Source organism: Castor canadensis, chromosome 16 (assembly GCF_047511655.1).
Source record: "Castor canadensis chromosome 16, mCasCan1.hap1v2, whole genome shotgun sequence".
Lineage (NCBI taxonomy): Eukaryota > Metazoa > Chordata > Mammalia > Rodentia > Castoridae > Castor > Castor canadensis.
The window spans coordinates 85,770,426-85,786,194 of NC_133401.1; the positions used below are offsets into that span (position 1 = coordinate 85,770,426).

Below are 15,769 nucleotides of genomic sequence, written 5' to 3' on the forward strand. Positions count from 1 at the left end.
TGTCTGGAAAGTGATGATGATAACAATAGCTGCAAATAAATTATGTGATGGCATTTGAGTTCTCATATAACCTCGGCTTTGTCAAACAGTGATTTATGAAGGTATCTTATTTGCTAACACAAGTTTTTGTGACCTGGATATTGTATATAATCTCAGATTCTTATCTACAGCTTTTGGAATGTTGTATAACTTTAAAAGAGAGAGAGAGATGCTGCTGCTGAGTTTATTCACTGAGTGTTTCATAGTTTTCTTCTTTGCCTCTGTTATCAAGCACATATGTCCATTTTTTAATAAAAATCACTTCTACGTAGTAGAGATTACAAAATGAACAGTATGGAGTGTCCCATTAAGTTCAGGTCCACTTCTCATTTGTCTTTTAATTTTTAATTTTCTTGGCAAATATCAGAGTAATCCCCCCCCCCATTCATAGGTTAAAATCTAGTCCCCATCGTGATGGTATTTGGAAGCAGGGTCTTGGGGAGATGATTAAGTCGTAAGTGCACTTGAATGGAAAGGGCAGAGAGCTGGCCTGGTCCGTCCCCCCTGGTGAGGATACAAGCAAAAGTTGGCAGTCTGCACCCCAGAAGAGAGCCCTCCACCTAACTGCACTGGCACCGTGATCTTGGATGTCCAGCCTCCAGAACTCTTGAGAGCATCAAGACTATTAACGTTATACCCGAACTGACTGAGGGAATACTGCGGGTTTTGTTTTATTTTGATGAGATGGTCTCTAATGGTTTTTCCTGTTAACATCTGCTTGGGGCATCAGAAAGTTTTCCCAAGGACATGCTTTGAACTTATTAAAGTCAGTGGGAAATAATGATTTGATACCTAAAAAAACTAGTAAAGCAAAGGAAAAACTTTATACCAAAATCTCTTGCTTAAGATTAAGTACTTGTAAAGTGTTACTTTCCAAGTAGGTCTCACCTGCGTGTTTGTAACTTGTAAAGAACACATAGGTTTCCTCTTGGTGAAATCTAAATTTGAATTTTAAAATGGTTTTCGTATCTCACTAAATAACCTTAGGAGTCATCAGTCTCTGCTAGGACAAAAGTTATTTCTCCAAAAGTTGGCATTATTTTTTCCTCTTCTCCTAGCTTCTTCCACCTGCTTTATTTTAATGATCGCCTTGGGTATGTGCCTCTTTCTTCTGGCACACTAGGAGGAGCTTCTTAAGTTCTGAGAAGTATTTGCTTTATCTCTAGATCTTAAGTTTCACCTTTGGCCTGTTGTGATGTCTCAGTAATATTCTGAATGATAATTCAGATTATGTTGGAGATCTAAAACTATTTGGCTAAATTAATCTGTGACTACATAGACGAGTTCTGTTGCAATGACTCTAACAACAATATTCCCAATCTGTGACCTATGTCTATTGTCATATTTTCTTCTGAAATAGTCACCTTTCATACTGTGTCAGACTAACAACCTGTGGTAAAAGGGATTTGCTGAGACTCCTCTCCCACGTATGAGACTTTGCCTCCATTTACCTCACTCAGATCTGATTTATAAGATGACACTAGATTATTGCTAGAAAAATTCTCAATCCCGGATAGCTTAATGGTATTTATCACCTGTGTATTTTTCCTAACAGCTGTTTCACATATAGAGTGATATGGTCTTTCTGGTATCTCCCCATCTTCTGACAAAATCTGGGAGCCCATACATGAAGAACCTGTCCTGCACTGTGGTAGGAGCTTTGCACATCTGAGAAGAGTCGTGACCCACTGGGGCCTCTCGTCCTGATTCTTGGTCCTTGGTGTTTTGTCAGTGTCCACTCAGGTTTGGTCTGCTCAGAGTTTCATGGAATGGAAGGTGCTCGTCTGTCCATAACGTGTGTTTCCACTCTGTGGAAAGACAGTTGTCATAAAGTTGGCTTCTCATTGCCCCTGTTTTCTGCCACCACAAGTCCTTGGGATATGCTTCGGTGCCCCGATTTTGTTCTAAGAGATGGAAGTACATTTTTCTGCATGTTGTAGATAATAGATCTTACGTAGATAATTTGCATATGACTTCTCCTGTAAGCTCTTCTTATCTCCTTTCAGTATCTATTACTACTTAGCATGTATTATGTTTACTAGGTTGATGATTATATAAAAGCACACATGATGTAATAGGTAAATTGTTAATGAAAAATACTCCCTTCATAATGATTCCTTTCTGCAAGAAGAAAGCATAGGGAACACAGGTTTTGGGGGTTTCTTTTTTTTTTTTTTTTTTTTGGGTGATGCTGGGTCTTGAACTCATGGCTTTGCGTTTGGGAGGCAGGCTCTGCACCATATGAGCTCCACTGTGGCGTGCCTGTGCTTCTCTGTTAAATGGAGATAGAGCAGTAGCCATATTGGGCCCAGGCAAGTTGCTTGGGACTAGAAGAGCCTAACTCTAAGGTTACATACTCTCTTGTGAAAATAAGGCCAATAATATTTGTGTTTCAGAGTTACTGTGAGGATTAGTGGTTATGTTTCCAGAATACCCAGTGCCTGGCAGTTTCTATAAATTGAGCCTTTTATGTTTTGTTTTTTTGAGACAGGCTCTCAGGCTGGCTTTGTACTCTAGATCCTCCTACCTCCCCTCCTGAGTGCTGGGATTATAGAGCTACCCATGCCTAAAAAGTTGAACCTTTTAATTTTTTTAGCTTTCAGGTCATTTTTTTGTCATTGTTACCACTGCCATTGCCATCTTTCTGTGATGATCTGTGCATTGAAAGGTGTGTTTGTTCTTTGTGGATCCACCCATTATTTCTGTTCCTTGGAAACAGATCCTTTACGTAACTACACAAGCTCTCAGCATCAAGAGCAAAAGGCTTCATGGATTCTGTAGCTGTTTAACCTCCTGTTTTCACTGAAGCCTGTTTTCCATCACTGAGCCTTCTGGTCTTTTAGAGTTCTTTCAAAAGAACTTACTGTTCTGGGGGAGTGGGGGATTTGTAAGAATGTATCCATTTGTAGGAATAGATGGAGGAATGTATTCATTTTATGCTACTTTATCTGATTGTCCTAATTTACTCATATTGTCAATTTTCAGTATCCTACCCTTAATTCTTTCTTTTCCTGTAATAATTTCATTGAGTTTGCTCCCTCTTATTATTTTTTCAGACCCAGCTAACCCTTAATATGGTGAGCTAGTGAATTCCACATGCACTCTCACTGAGTAGTTCTTGATGCTGTGGAAGTCTGTTGTTGTGCTCAGACGTTTTTGTCCTCACTCTCTGTCCCCTTAATGTGCTTGGTGTGTTGACTTTAGTCATGTTTAGGTTGGTTTCCAGAAAAGAGAGGGTACTACAGGAGCAGGAGTGACAGCAGACTTCATGTGGCTCTGTGAGTCTTTTCTCTTTTACTCTTTAGGAGTTGAGCTTATGAAGGACTTCAGTGGATACCATAAAGAAATTATTAAAAAGAAAACCCAGTCCTTTGCATCCCTTGCTAGATTTATAAGCACACCCCTCCCCTCACAAAGGAAATCCATTGTTGATGAAGAAATGCATGGAAATTCAGAAGGGTTCCCGTGGTCCAGTGAGCTTCCCCAGGCCATAAGCTTTCTGGTTACTTTGCACAGCACAGCGGGCATATCAGCTTCACTTGCCAATTGAGTGGATTGCAAAAATGAGGTGAAGTAATGTGAAATGAATGTTATAAAGGATTTTTTAGAAAGTCACCCATTTTCTGGTTATAGAGTGTTAATGACCCTTATTCTTTGAGGAATAAGACTTAAATGTTGGCATGTCATATTGCTAATGTATTCATGCCTGTCTTCTTCACAGAAGGACATGAAGCTGAGATCAATGATGGAGTCATTCAGTTGAAGGTTTTTTTTTTCTTACAGGCAGGAGAAGTCAGGACATCTGAGGAGGAAAATGTCTGGTGAGGCGGGTCTTTGTTACTTTAGGCAATAACTACTGAGGTGACACATTCTCCCAGGTAGAATAAACGTCCAAATTGAATTGTCATTGGCAGACACTGGATTTTAAAGAGATATTAACAGTCAGTAGGTCTGGAGAGAGAGGTTCTTTAACAAGGTGAGATCTTCTGAAGAGATGACAAACAGGGAAAGTCAGTGGCCCATGTATCTTGAGAGACTGACTAAGCTCTCACTGCTTTGAAGACCAGCGACTGTTCTGCCCTAAGGCCAGTTTAACAGCAGCCTGGGTGAAGGAGGAAGAGGGAGGGAGTTTCATTAATCCTGAGATCCTGGTGGAAATTGCAAAGTTGCGGTGGAACGCTTAGAAACTCACAATTTGTACCAAAAGAATTATAATTGAAATATTAGCCATGAGTATGTATTTAAACTTTGTGATTCTTGACTTTATATTTTATAAAAAGACTTTATTTTTACTTCAAGGAGGTCTTTAGAAATTTCCCTTTGTGATTTTCCAGCTTTAGTGCTGAGATTGTTTAGGCTGTGAATAACAAATAGAGGAGAGAGATTAGAATTGCATTGGCTTTATTTTTAGTGTTTATTTCATTAGCTTTTTCCTTCCTTCAGTTGAGGTATCTGTTAGATCTGTAAAATTTCAGAACACTGTGTCTGTACAGTTTTTCATTCTGCATAATTACATTCGAAAACATAAGAGGAAAATAATGGTCATTGAGCACTTCTACTTCAAACAGCAGGTGTCAGCACATTACTTGATCTTCAGACACCTCTGCAAGACTCTAATGTACTCAGTGTCGTGTTGGCTCTCGGTCCACACCAGCTCTTGCATTGACCATGCTCTCAGTAAGTGGAGGAATTAGTGAGCAAGTCAGTGAATTATCCTCAGTTCAGAGAAGAGAAAAGAAGGCTCTGAGAAGTTAGGTTTCTCACGTAGTCCCGTGGCTACTCAGTGGCAAATCTCTTTGTACTCTTTAATTATCTCATGAATATAAATAGTGAGCTTGAGTTTCAGCACTGAAGGATTATTCAGAAAGAGAAATGAGAATGTAATCAGTTTTGGTGTTGAGGATGAAGTAGGCATTTGGTACATGGCGTTACAACCTACTCAGTTGCCTCTTCATTTCCATCAGTGGATGAGTCACCACTGCACCTCTGAATGCCTTTCCACAGACTAAAGTTGACCTTGGTGGGTCTGTGCTTCTGATAGGGTTGGGGAGCCTGGACCCAGAGCTAGACAAATACATTGTCGTGCCTGTCTGCCATGCTGTTTGCCAGGCAAAGAGCATATCCTCTCCAGGGTCAGTTTTGTCATAAATGGCAAGTAGCACCCTTCTGGGGGCAATGTGAGGACGGAGGGAATAGGCTTCCCACAAAAACTGCTGTCAAGAAAGTGCTTGATAAGAATGAGGTAAGATTTCCATGCTTCTGTTGTTGATGTGACTGTTGCTGGGAAAATACCTGTTACCATTTTTGAAGAACACGTTTCTTTTTCCTGGTGGTCCCCTAAATAAAAAAAAAAAAAAATCTTTGGGAAATAGTCACAGAGGATGTGTTTTTATAAATGGTGACGTGTTATATATCGTACGTTAATAAACTTGCTCGTTAGAATGTAGCTTTCAACTAAAACCTTGGAAAGATTTCCTAACTTAAAAATTTCCTCTATTTTATATCTTGAATAGCAAAAACCTGTGTGTATTTTTTGAAACCAGTCTCTTGAGACACTGGCCTGATAGAGAAACCAGGGCTTTGAGGGAAGGACATGCTGGGCAGTCTGCAGGACCATTACAGATCCTCCATTGCCTCATACTACCCGCCGAGCAGTGGCCCCTGCCTGCTGTCCAGGCCATCACCTGGGTGTGGTGCGAGGTATTCATTGTTCTGGGTGTTGGGGCCAAGGAGCAAACTGCTGAGCATTCCTGCTTTGTTTCCAAGAGAACACAGCCTACCTTTTGAAAAGGTGGCTATTTATGTATGAAATGGCTGCCTTTTTAAAATAGTACTGTGTTTAGTGGTGAAACAGACAAGCCACAGGACCTTCGACAGTAACTGAAGCAGACACGACATGCCAGCAGGTGAGACTTGGCCAGGTAGTTGGGGCAACGGGGTGGACAACACATGGAGAATAACAAGATAGGAGTAAAGATGAAAACTTTGCACATGAGAGAAGTGAGATTTCTGCAGCTGTAATATTTTCACACCATAAGTTAGAGGAAATATTTTGTGGAGAGGAAAACGTGAATTCAGAGGAGGAAAATGGAGGCAGTAGTACTGACTACACATTTTATTCTGCTGACTCGGTGCCATTGGAGTGAACACTCTGGAGCCTAGATTTCTTTTCATTCCTTTGTAAATTAGAAGAGCATTTGCCCATCCTGTGGCTCTCAGCATTGGCTGTACACTAGAGTCACATGGGAGGTTTATTATGCCAGTATGGATTTGCTACAGGTACTTGAGTGAAGATGTTTTAGACATTGGTAAAACACTCCTAATCACTGACTCTTGGGAGTGTGTTCCCAGTGTACTGTGCATGTTAAAAAGTGAAATCAGAACAAGAAATACCCAAGCCTGGGCTCCACTCTAAGCCAGTTAAATCAGTTTCTTGAGGTAGTACCCAAGTATCTTTTGTTCTTTTAAATTACAACACAGTTATAGTGTGTGACATGGCCGAACACCTCTGCTGCAGACACAGACAGGGTAGTGATTGTTCTCACTTTGTAAACTCAGAAGGCGAAGCATTTTGTTAAAAGGCCGTGCTGATAGTGAAGAGCCTTATGGTCTAGAGCTCATACCACTCTGTCTCTCTGCAGACCGTGTCAAAAGAATGGTTTTGTTGCTAGTTATTGTCACATTATTGACTCAGAAGTCTGCTAACTTGAAGTTAGCTCAGTTCCTACAGTGCTGGCTGTTCTGAGTCATTCCCAGTTCCTTTTCTTCTTCAAACTGGCAGACACAAAGGCTTCTCTACTGGTTTTATTTGTGAGTAGATGCTCATAATTCAGCCTGACCTTTGTTTTGCTTTTATCATAGCCTATAAATAAGGAACATGGCAGAGCTACTCAGGAAGCTAATATTGGGAGGACTGCGTTCCAAGGCTAATCCAGACAAAAAAGTTAACAGACCCCATTGCAACCAATGAGTTGGGCATGCCTCTGTAGTCCCAGCTACAGGGAGGGTTAGGTAGGAGGTACGCAGTGCAAGGATGGCCCCAGGCAAAAACATAAGACTCTATCCAAAAATTAACTTGGGCTTGAGGGCATGGCTCAAGTAGTAGAGCACTTGCCTAGCATGAGGCCCTGAGTTCAGACCCCAGGATTGCCCAAACAAAGGGAAAAAAAGCAAGCAGAAGTGCCTCTCAGAAAGAGAAGATGCAGGTATTTTTCTAATGCCCTGAGCACTGGGCAGTAAGTCTGCATGCAGATTAAAGGTTTCAGTGACGAATGATAACTTCCCTGTCTGATCTCTTCCGAGCATTCCTGGGTATTGTTAACCCATGGCATAGTTTGGACTGACTCACTGTTACTGATTCCTGGACTTGGTAGATGAGGAGGGAGCCATTGCCTTTGCAAGGGAGACATGGCCACCTAATGCTGGCTTCCTGGCAAAGCAGGAGGGGCGGTGGGGATGGATTGTGTAGGTGGGGTTGAGTGGGTGTGCATTGAGGCCAGGGTGCCCGCCACCTGTCAGTGCACCTGTGGCCCACACAGTGTGCCTTCATCAGGGAGCATACAGCAGTCAGCGTCGGATTTCTGGATGAGCCTGTGGCCAGGCTGTAATTAACCTTTTGAACTTGGAATTGTAACAGAATGTTCTATTGGCTTAGGTTATCAGTTATGGTCAGAGTCAATTGATCATCGCTCACAGAAGGCTTCTGGTGATGGGTATCGTAAGGTACTCATCTTCCCACTGGGGGATTAACAAGTCAAGGTGATGTGGAGTTTGCAGGTTTTGCTTTTCAAGAGGTTATTTTGTAAACCGATTGCCATGCTGAGGTCTGCATAAGCAGTAGGGCTTGTGTTGCTGTTGGGCTGTTGGCATTGGTTTCTTAAGTGAGAAGCAGTGCAAGTGCGGGAGGCTCAGGAGCAACAGTGTGTGTCAGACAGATGCAGCAGAAAAGGCACAGCAGGCTGCACCCTCCCTGCGTTAGAACCGAAGCTCAGGAAAAATGGTGCACCTGTTACACTTCTTGTATGTCCTATGCTTTGCTATCCAATGTTTCATTCAAATCAAATAATGCCAGAAAAATGGCTAACACAATTTCTCTCATTTCAAGAAAAACTTAATAGGCTATGTATGCTGATTAAATAAAACAAAAATATTAATTGCCAGTCCAAATGGGGAAAAGTTGCTGTTTGAATACACTTCAAAACAGTCACTGTAATCTAAAGGTAGCTGCTTAAATTAAGAAGCTATTTTGGGGCCGGGCATGGTGGCTCGAGTCTATAATCGCAGCTACTCGGGAGGCAGAGATTGGGAAGATCGTGGTTCAAGGCCAGTGTGAACAAAAACTTAGTGAGCTCTCGTCTCAGTCAGTAAACCAGTCATGGTGGTTCATGTCTATGATCCTAGCTCTGTGGGAGGATCACAACCTGAGGTCTGCCCTGTGCAAAAACGCAAGGCCCTACCTGAAAATAATTAAAGCAAAAGGGCTGGTAGCATGGCGCAGGTGGTAGAGAGCCTGTTGTGAAGCTCAAGGCTCCGAATTCAACCCCCAGTACTGCCTAAAAAGAAAAAAAAGGCTATTCTTTTTTAACTGTATTTCTTTTTCTTACGTTAACTTTATTCTGCTAGTTTTAGAGATAACTTTTATTAAAATTAATAATGTGTCATAGAAGTTATTTCTAGGAAAAAGGTTTGCTTTTTTTGTTTTGTTTTGTTTTGTTTTCAGACAGGCTCTCCATATGCAGTCCTGACCTGCCTCAAAGTCAGGATCTTCTGCCTCACCTCCCCAAGTGCTGGGGTTCCAGCTGCTCCCCACACACAGCAGGCCGACTGAATTAGATACTCTGCGTGCAGAGGATATGTGGACCGCAATGTTCTTGGAGCAGTGAGGATTAAAACAGCCATTCGCACATGGCTAGGACAGGATTGAATATTGCACCTTGATTTTAAAGGTGGCCAGGAGGCTGCGTATTCAGTATGGACTACGGCTGAGAGTAGAGGGGGCCCAACTGAAACGTGGCCCAGGTGCCTGCCTGCAGGGGTTAGGTGCCCATCTCTTATGTTTCTACTAAATATGTGTTTACATGAGTGTATATAAATTTCATTTAAAAGTAAAATTATAATGAAATTTTGTTGAATATTACTATTTTTATTATCAGAAAGTTTTTAATTTAAATTTAATTACAGGTTTCTAAAACAACAGGTTTCTGAAACAACAGTTTTCTAATCTCATTAGCATAGCACAGCATATGAGGGAGACCTGACTGCCTGGGTCAGACTCCAGTTGTGACTTCCTATCCATGTAACTGTGAACAAACTTTTATACCTCTTTTTGTTGTTGTTGTTGTTTGGTTTTGGGGGGTTTTTGGTGGTATTGGGACTTGAACTTAGGCCTCGCTTGCTAGGCAGGTGCCCTACCACATAAGCCATGCCCCAGCACTTTTTTGTATTAGTTATTTTTCAGGTAGGGTCTCGTGTTTTTCCCAGGGTTGGCCTCAGCCCAACAATCCTCCCTTCGCCTCCCATATACCTGGGATTACAGGTGTGTACCACCATGCCTGGCATACTGACTGTGGTAGAGTCTCGCTAACTTTCTCCCTAGCCTGACCTGAAACCGTGATCTTCCCAATCTCTGCCTCCTGAGTTGTGGGCTTACAAGTGTGAGTCAGTGTACCTAGCCCTGTTGAGAACTCTTCCTGCTTTATTTTCCTAACCTGTAGTGTGGAGAGTTGACGTGAAGATGACGTTAGTTGATAACATGCAGGCTGTAAAAAGTGAACACGTGCTCACATACTGCTGTGAGCTCTGTCCTGGGCCCAACCCCTCTGGGAATATAACACAGCACACGGCCTGGTGATTCACTGCTTACTGTGCTCCAGCCATTTGGCTCTCACATCTGTCTTCCTGTTCTGTGTCTCCATCTGTCTATCTCATGGGCTCTGTAGGGCGGCAAAACCTTTTTTCTCTTCTCCTCTTAGGTTTTCCAGTGCTAGCCCTATAAATTAGACAACCAGAAACAGATTAACAGGAGAAAGACATAGAATTTTTATCTGTACATGAGAGCCTTCACAAGAAAATGAAAACACAAAGAAACAGGGCCAACATTTTGTATGCTAAGTTGGACATAGTCTAGTCAACAGTGAAGATACCATAACATGAGTAGGCTGGGGCTACAGGCACTCAGTTGTAGGAAATGACCAGGAGATAAGGAGCACTTCAACAGGTTTTGCCTTATTTTGCCCTCTGTCCCTTTCCTGTGGTCCTCTCCTATTGCAGGAAAATAGGAAGTCGAGTGGTTTTCTTGCATCTGATGTTCACAAAGTGTCTCTAACTCAAATGTCCTTATTGTGCCAAAGTAGCATCTTCAGCCTACAGTGCAGTGAGCCTCAGTCATTTCCTTCTCCCCAGCACCTCTCCCTCACCCCACATCTACTCGCAAAATGAAAGATACGGAAGTCATTTGGATCTTCCTCTATCTTCCTGAGTTCTGAAAGCTTCTGGGATTTTTCTCCCTTTCCTTCCCTCCCTCCCTCCATCCTCTCCCTCTCCCGCTCCCGCTCCCGCTCCCGCTCCCGCTCCCTCTCCCTCTCCCTCTCCCTCTCCCTCTCCCTCTCCCCTCTCTTTCCCTCTCCCCTCCCCATGAAAATGCTGAGGGTGGGACCCAGGGCCTCGTGCATGCTTGGCAAGCCTACTACCACTGAGATAGATACATCTGCAACTACCTCTCAATGGGTTCTCCGATTCCGGTTTGGCTTCCTGCTCCCCAGCATCTAAAAGGTACAAGGACATTCTTTCCTGAGTGTAGATCCTTCAGTGACTTCATGTGCTCTCAAAATAAAATCCATTCCTCCAAATCCTAGCCCAAGAGCAGGGGCTCTAGGATGGACTCCACATTGGGGCAGCCATTGCTCCTTCACTGCTCTGGGCCCCATGTGTGCCCCTCCCCTCTCTGGAATGCCATCTTACTTTTCTTGACTTCCTTCCACATTGGGTGTGCCCCCAGATTAGGTTAGCACCATATCGATGAGAATTGTTGACTCATCTCTGTGTACCCAAAAAAATGGAGACACTCAGCAAACAATGAGAGAGAGTAAACTTGATGGAAAATGAGACAGTTCAGCCCAGGAGCTTACCCTGTCGAGCATGGCTTTGAAGAATAAGTAGCTTGGATTAAAACACCAATTGTTTCAATAGTGCTGTGGGCATGTCTCCATTTAGAAGGTTAGGTGTCCAGCCTTTTCACCGGCAAGTGGTAACATCTAGCACAGTCTGGAACATCCCTAAGAGCGGGCTGTGATAGCATCTGTTGCTACCCATTATTCTGTTATTATATCGAGCAGACTCACCTTGTCCTCATATTTTTCTGTCTTATTTTTAATTTTTTAAGAAAATGTGGCTGTTACTGGGGTTTGAACTCAAGGCCTCACGCTTGATAGACAAGCACTCTGTCACTTGAGAGCCATGCCCCTGGCCCTTGTTTGCTTTAGTCATTTTTCAGTTAGGGTCTCATAGTTTTTGCCCTGGGCCAGCCTCAGACAGTGATCTTCCTTCCTACTTAGGGTTGCCCATGTATCCTATATTATAGATGCATCCATTATGCCTGGCTTATTTTGTTCAGATGGGGTGACACTAACTTTTCTGCCTGGGCTTGCCTTGAACCTCAGTCCTCCTGATCTCTCCCTCCCAAGTAGCTGGGATTACAAGGGTAGCCTACTGCACTATAAAAAAAAAAAAATTCTCGGGCTTGGGGTGTGGCTTAAGTGGTAGAGCACCTGCCTAGCAAGTGCAAGGGCGTGAGTTCAAACCCCAGTACCACCTAAATGAATGCAAGAATGAATGCTTCAGTTTTGACCCATGTGTATACACCGAGTCAGAAGTCTTAGAAATGTAATAGTTACTGAGCAGGGATAATGGTACTACTGAAATGATCGCTCTTGTCTTACACAAAGCTAAAGCAAAATCTTGTTGTGTACTGGTGTTCCTGCACCACAACTATCATTCCACTCTAATGGTGGTGAGGCCTTGGGTCGCATAGCAGCTTCTGTTCTGTAGTGCGGTTTTTCTTTCCTCTGAAGTATCTTCCTCCCTTGGATTGGATACAGTCTTCCATCTTCATTTTGTAAACATTTACTAAAGATAGTAAACTGCAGGAATTTGACAGATCTCTGAGAAAGCTTTGGCAAATGCACCAAGAAACTGTGTAAAGTAGGAAAACCCAACCCTTCTTGGTTTTGCCAAGTGTTAGCTCTGTGCTTGCCTCAGTCTAAGTTTCCTCCTTGTACCTTGGACATAAAAATCCTTGTTTCTCAAAGGCATACCTGTCATAGAGTAGATGTTTAATAAAAGCTGGCTTCCTTTTTTCCTTCCTCCTTTCCCACATGGCATAGGTACAGCGTAACTGTAATAACAGAGCCCAGCAGCCCTGCAGGTTGCAGCTGGACCTGGAGACCCTTCACTACCCATCAGCCTCCTCACTGAAGTGACCACCATGTCATCTGTCAGGGCTTTCCCTTGGCTACAACATGTCCAGTGGTTAGTTTTTAAATTTGAGCACTCTTGGCAGCCTGTACCCACACTAATGATATTTAGAAATAGAGAGTAGTTGTGTTCTGTGGGATCTGCATTCAGTCGTCGGGTGCACAGCCACGCAGCCATTGGCTCACCAAAACGCAAGCACCTCCTGTGCTCTAGTGTGGTCCAAGCTGTGCTGGGTGTTACCAATGTACTGATAAATAACATGGGTGGACCCATGAGACGGTACACGGAAGGCATTTTCATTTTCATCTTAGCTGCTGTATTATTCAAAGTCACTGGGTACCAGGCCAGGCTCTGGAGTGGGCTATGTCATTGAAGTCTTACAACAGCTCCTCCAATGTCTCATAACCCTCTTCACAGGAGGAGATTGAGAGCTGTATATGTTGAGTGTACACCCAAGTTACAGCTAGTGAGAGGAGGAGCCCTGAGATTTTAAGTTCTGTGCTAGTAGGTTTCAGCGAGTTCCGGAAGCTTTGTGGAGACTCCCAGAGCCCTCTCTTGGGGTCAGTGATGTCAAAACCGTTTTCAAAATAATGCTAGGATGATATTTACTGTTTACTTTCATACTCAGTTATACTCTGGAGCTTTCTAGAGGCTACGTGCCATGTGATATCACACAGATTGAATGCAGAAGTGCTTAGGAGAACAACATGCTGACCTTCTCAATAAGCAATAATGAGTCAGGAGTGGCAGCTCACTACTGTAATCCTAGCTACTCAGGAGGCAGAGATCAGGAGGATTGCAGCTTGAAGCCAGCCTGGGCAAATAGTTTGAGCAAACTTATCTTGAAAAAACCCTTCACAAAATAGGGCTGGTGGAGTGGCTCAAGGTGTAGGCCCTGAGTTCAAGTTCCAGAACCACAAGAAAAAGAACCAACATGCTTCTGCATCTATTAAGTGAGATGTTAAAGAGATTATGAAAGTGTGAACTAGCACCTCTCTACTTACTAATCTTTGTGTTTTAGGAAATGCAGCATTTTCAGTAAAAGTATGTTATTTTATTAACATGTAATAGATTTATTTTTAATAAATTAATGTTTTTAGCTCTCAATGGTTATTTCTAATATAACTATCTCAACTACTACTTCTAATATGGTAACTATTGATAGATATAACTTATACAGACAGAGCTTCTTGGATTCCTGCACACACTTAGAAAGTTGTAAAAGGATCCATGAACCAAAAAGTTTGAGAACTCTACACTCTTACCCTCATGGTCCAGAGCCTTCCCTTTGGTATATATTTTCAGTCTTTAAGTTGAACCCCAAAATGCAGCAGAGCAGGTGACCAGACCCTCCTTGTGTTAAGAACAGCACTTTCTTACAAGTGCAAAGTGGTCAAAGCAAGGCTTGGGTCTTGGATCCTTTGGGCTGCGCCAAGAGCTCACCACACAGAACACCAGGACTCACATGGTCTTGTGCACCTCAGTCAAACCTCCAGTGCTCATTTCATGAACTAAATAGAAAAAGATATGACTATAGTAGGTTCTTATGAATGAACATTTGTATTTTATTAAATGACTGGTATGGCAACTAGAATATCACTACTTCCAAAAGTTACCCAACCACAAAAAATGACTCTCTGTTTTCTTTCTTATAAATGAAATGGATGGATATTTTAATAGGATTTATTTATTATGCATTTTCTCGTATTTTAGAAGCATGGTCGAGCACACACACTCTCTCACACACTAGGTGGTTTCTAAGAGACCTGCTTAGCACAGTTACTGGAACATATACCAGACTGTCCTAGAATACCAGGGAGATAGAACAGATGTGGTCTTGGTTCTTAAGAGTCTTGTGTTAGTTGGAGGTGATAGAAAAAAATAATAAACAGGATTTTTTTTGCAAAATAGTGTAAAAGTTCTCAAGAATAACATCTCTTTCAATCTAAATGATTGTCATTGATTCCATATGAATAGAAGAATATAATTAAATTTTATCCCCATTATGAAATAGGAGGTGTTTTTAAAGCAATGAATGTAAGTGATGTTTATCTAATATCCATCAAGATAGAATAAGTATTATCTACGTCATAGTAGACGCAGAATGTTCACTCAGACAGAGTCGGTTGCCTCGGACATGGAGACATAGATCTAAAGTATCTAGACTCCATACCCCAATATTTCTAGTGTGTATCCATGTGCTCCCCCCCCCCCCACACACACAATTCTATTATGCTGAAATGTGCTCTCAGTTTTCATTTAGGTAGCAAGGGCTCCTTTATGGATCCCTTACGTCACGCTTCCCTAGTGCCGGGTCTCGAAGCGTTCCGGCAAGCATCACTAGCTTTTCATACGCAAAGGGGCCATGGGGACCCGGCTTGGCAGACACCATGGCCTGGACCTCAGAGTCACAGCTCTCTTAAGTCGTAGGTTTTAATCTTTTAAAGCCTGGTAGCAAAATGTTTGCTGCTGCAGATTTATTGTAATGATGTGTAATAAGCCAAACCTAAGACTAGGGTAACATCTTTGGAGGTACAGTGTCAAGCTAACCCAGAAGAATACCTGAGTCCTAGCTCAGCCTTTCAGGCCATGTGGTTTCTAGAGCCCGGGAAAAGTGGACATGAGCGAGGGGTACATTTTAATGAAATGGTGGCTTTAGGATGAATTTACTAGCGTCATGCTGGGGTTTGAACCAGAGCCTCACTCATGCATCCTGGGCAGTGCTCTACTGACACTTCTTGCCTTGATGTTGCTGTTTGTTATAGGAGAAGGGAGACATAGTTAGAAAAGTATTCAATATCATACTTGCAATTTTTCAAAAACTAAAATTTTATTCTCATTATAGCAGCTATTGTTGAAAGAAAAACTCAGCAAAATCTTAACTGATGATGATTCTGCTTTGCTCTGGAGAAGAGGCAAGTCCTCACCGTACCCCATTTCTACTGAGAGAGATTTGAGACCAGCTCTGGACTTGGTTTGAGAACTTGTTTGTCAAAGTAGGAATGGAGGTGGGAGGAGGGACTGGGTGACAGCTCCAGAGAGAGAGAGACAGGTCAGCAGCATGAAGGTAACACCAGAGCACACCCAGGCCTGAGCACTGATGGGTCTGTGAATGTCAGAAAAAGTTTTAAAGTGAGTTGCAATGATGAAGACTGGAGGTGTGCCTCAGCAGTAGAGTTCCTGCTTTGCAAGCATGAAGCCCTCAGTTCAAATCCCAGTCCCACCAAACTCAGCCCCCAAGTGACAATGAATATCATGT

The 15,769-nt window shown here is 42.6% G+C and overlaps 1 protein-coding gene across 10 annotated transcripts in view; it reads left to right on the forward strand.

Moving 5' to 3' along the window:
* Ranbp17 (RAN binding protein 17) overlaps positions 1-15,769 on the forward strand; it is a 281,635-nt gene that overhangs the window by 138,448 nt on the left and 127,418 nt on the right. The gene's annotated exons all lie outside the window — the stretch shown is intronic.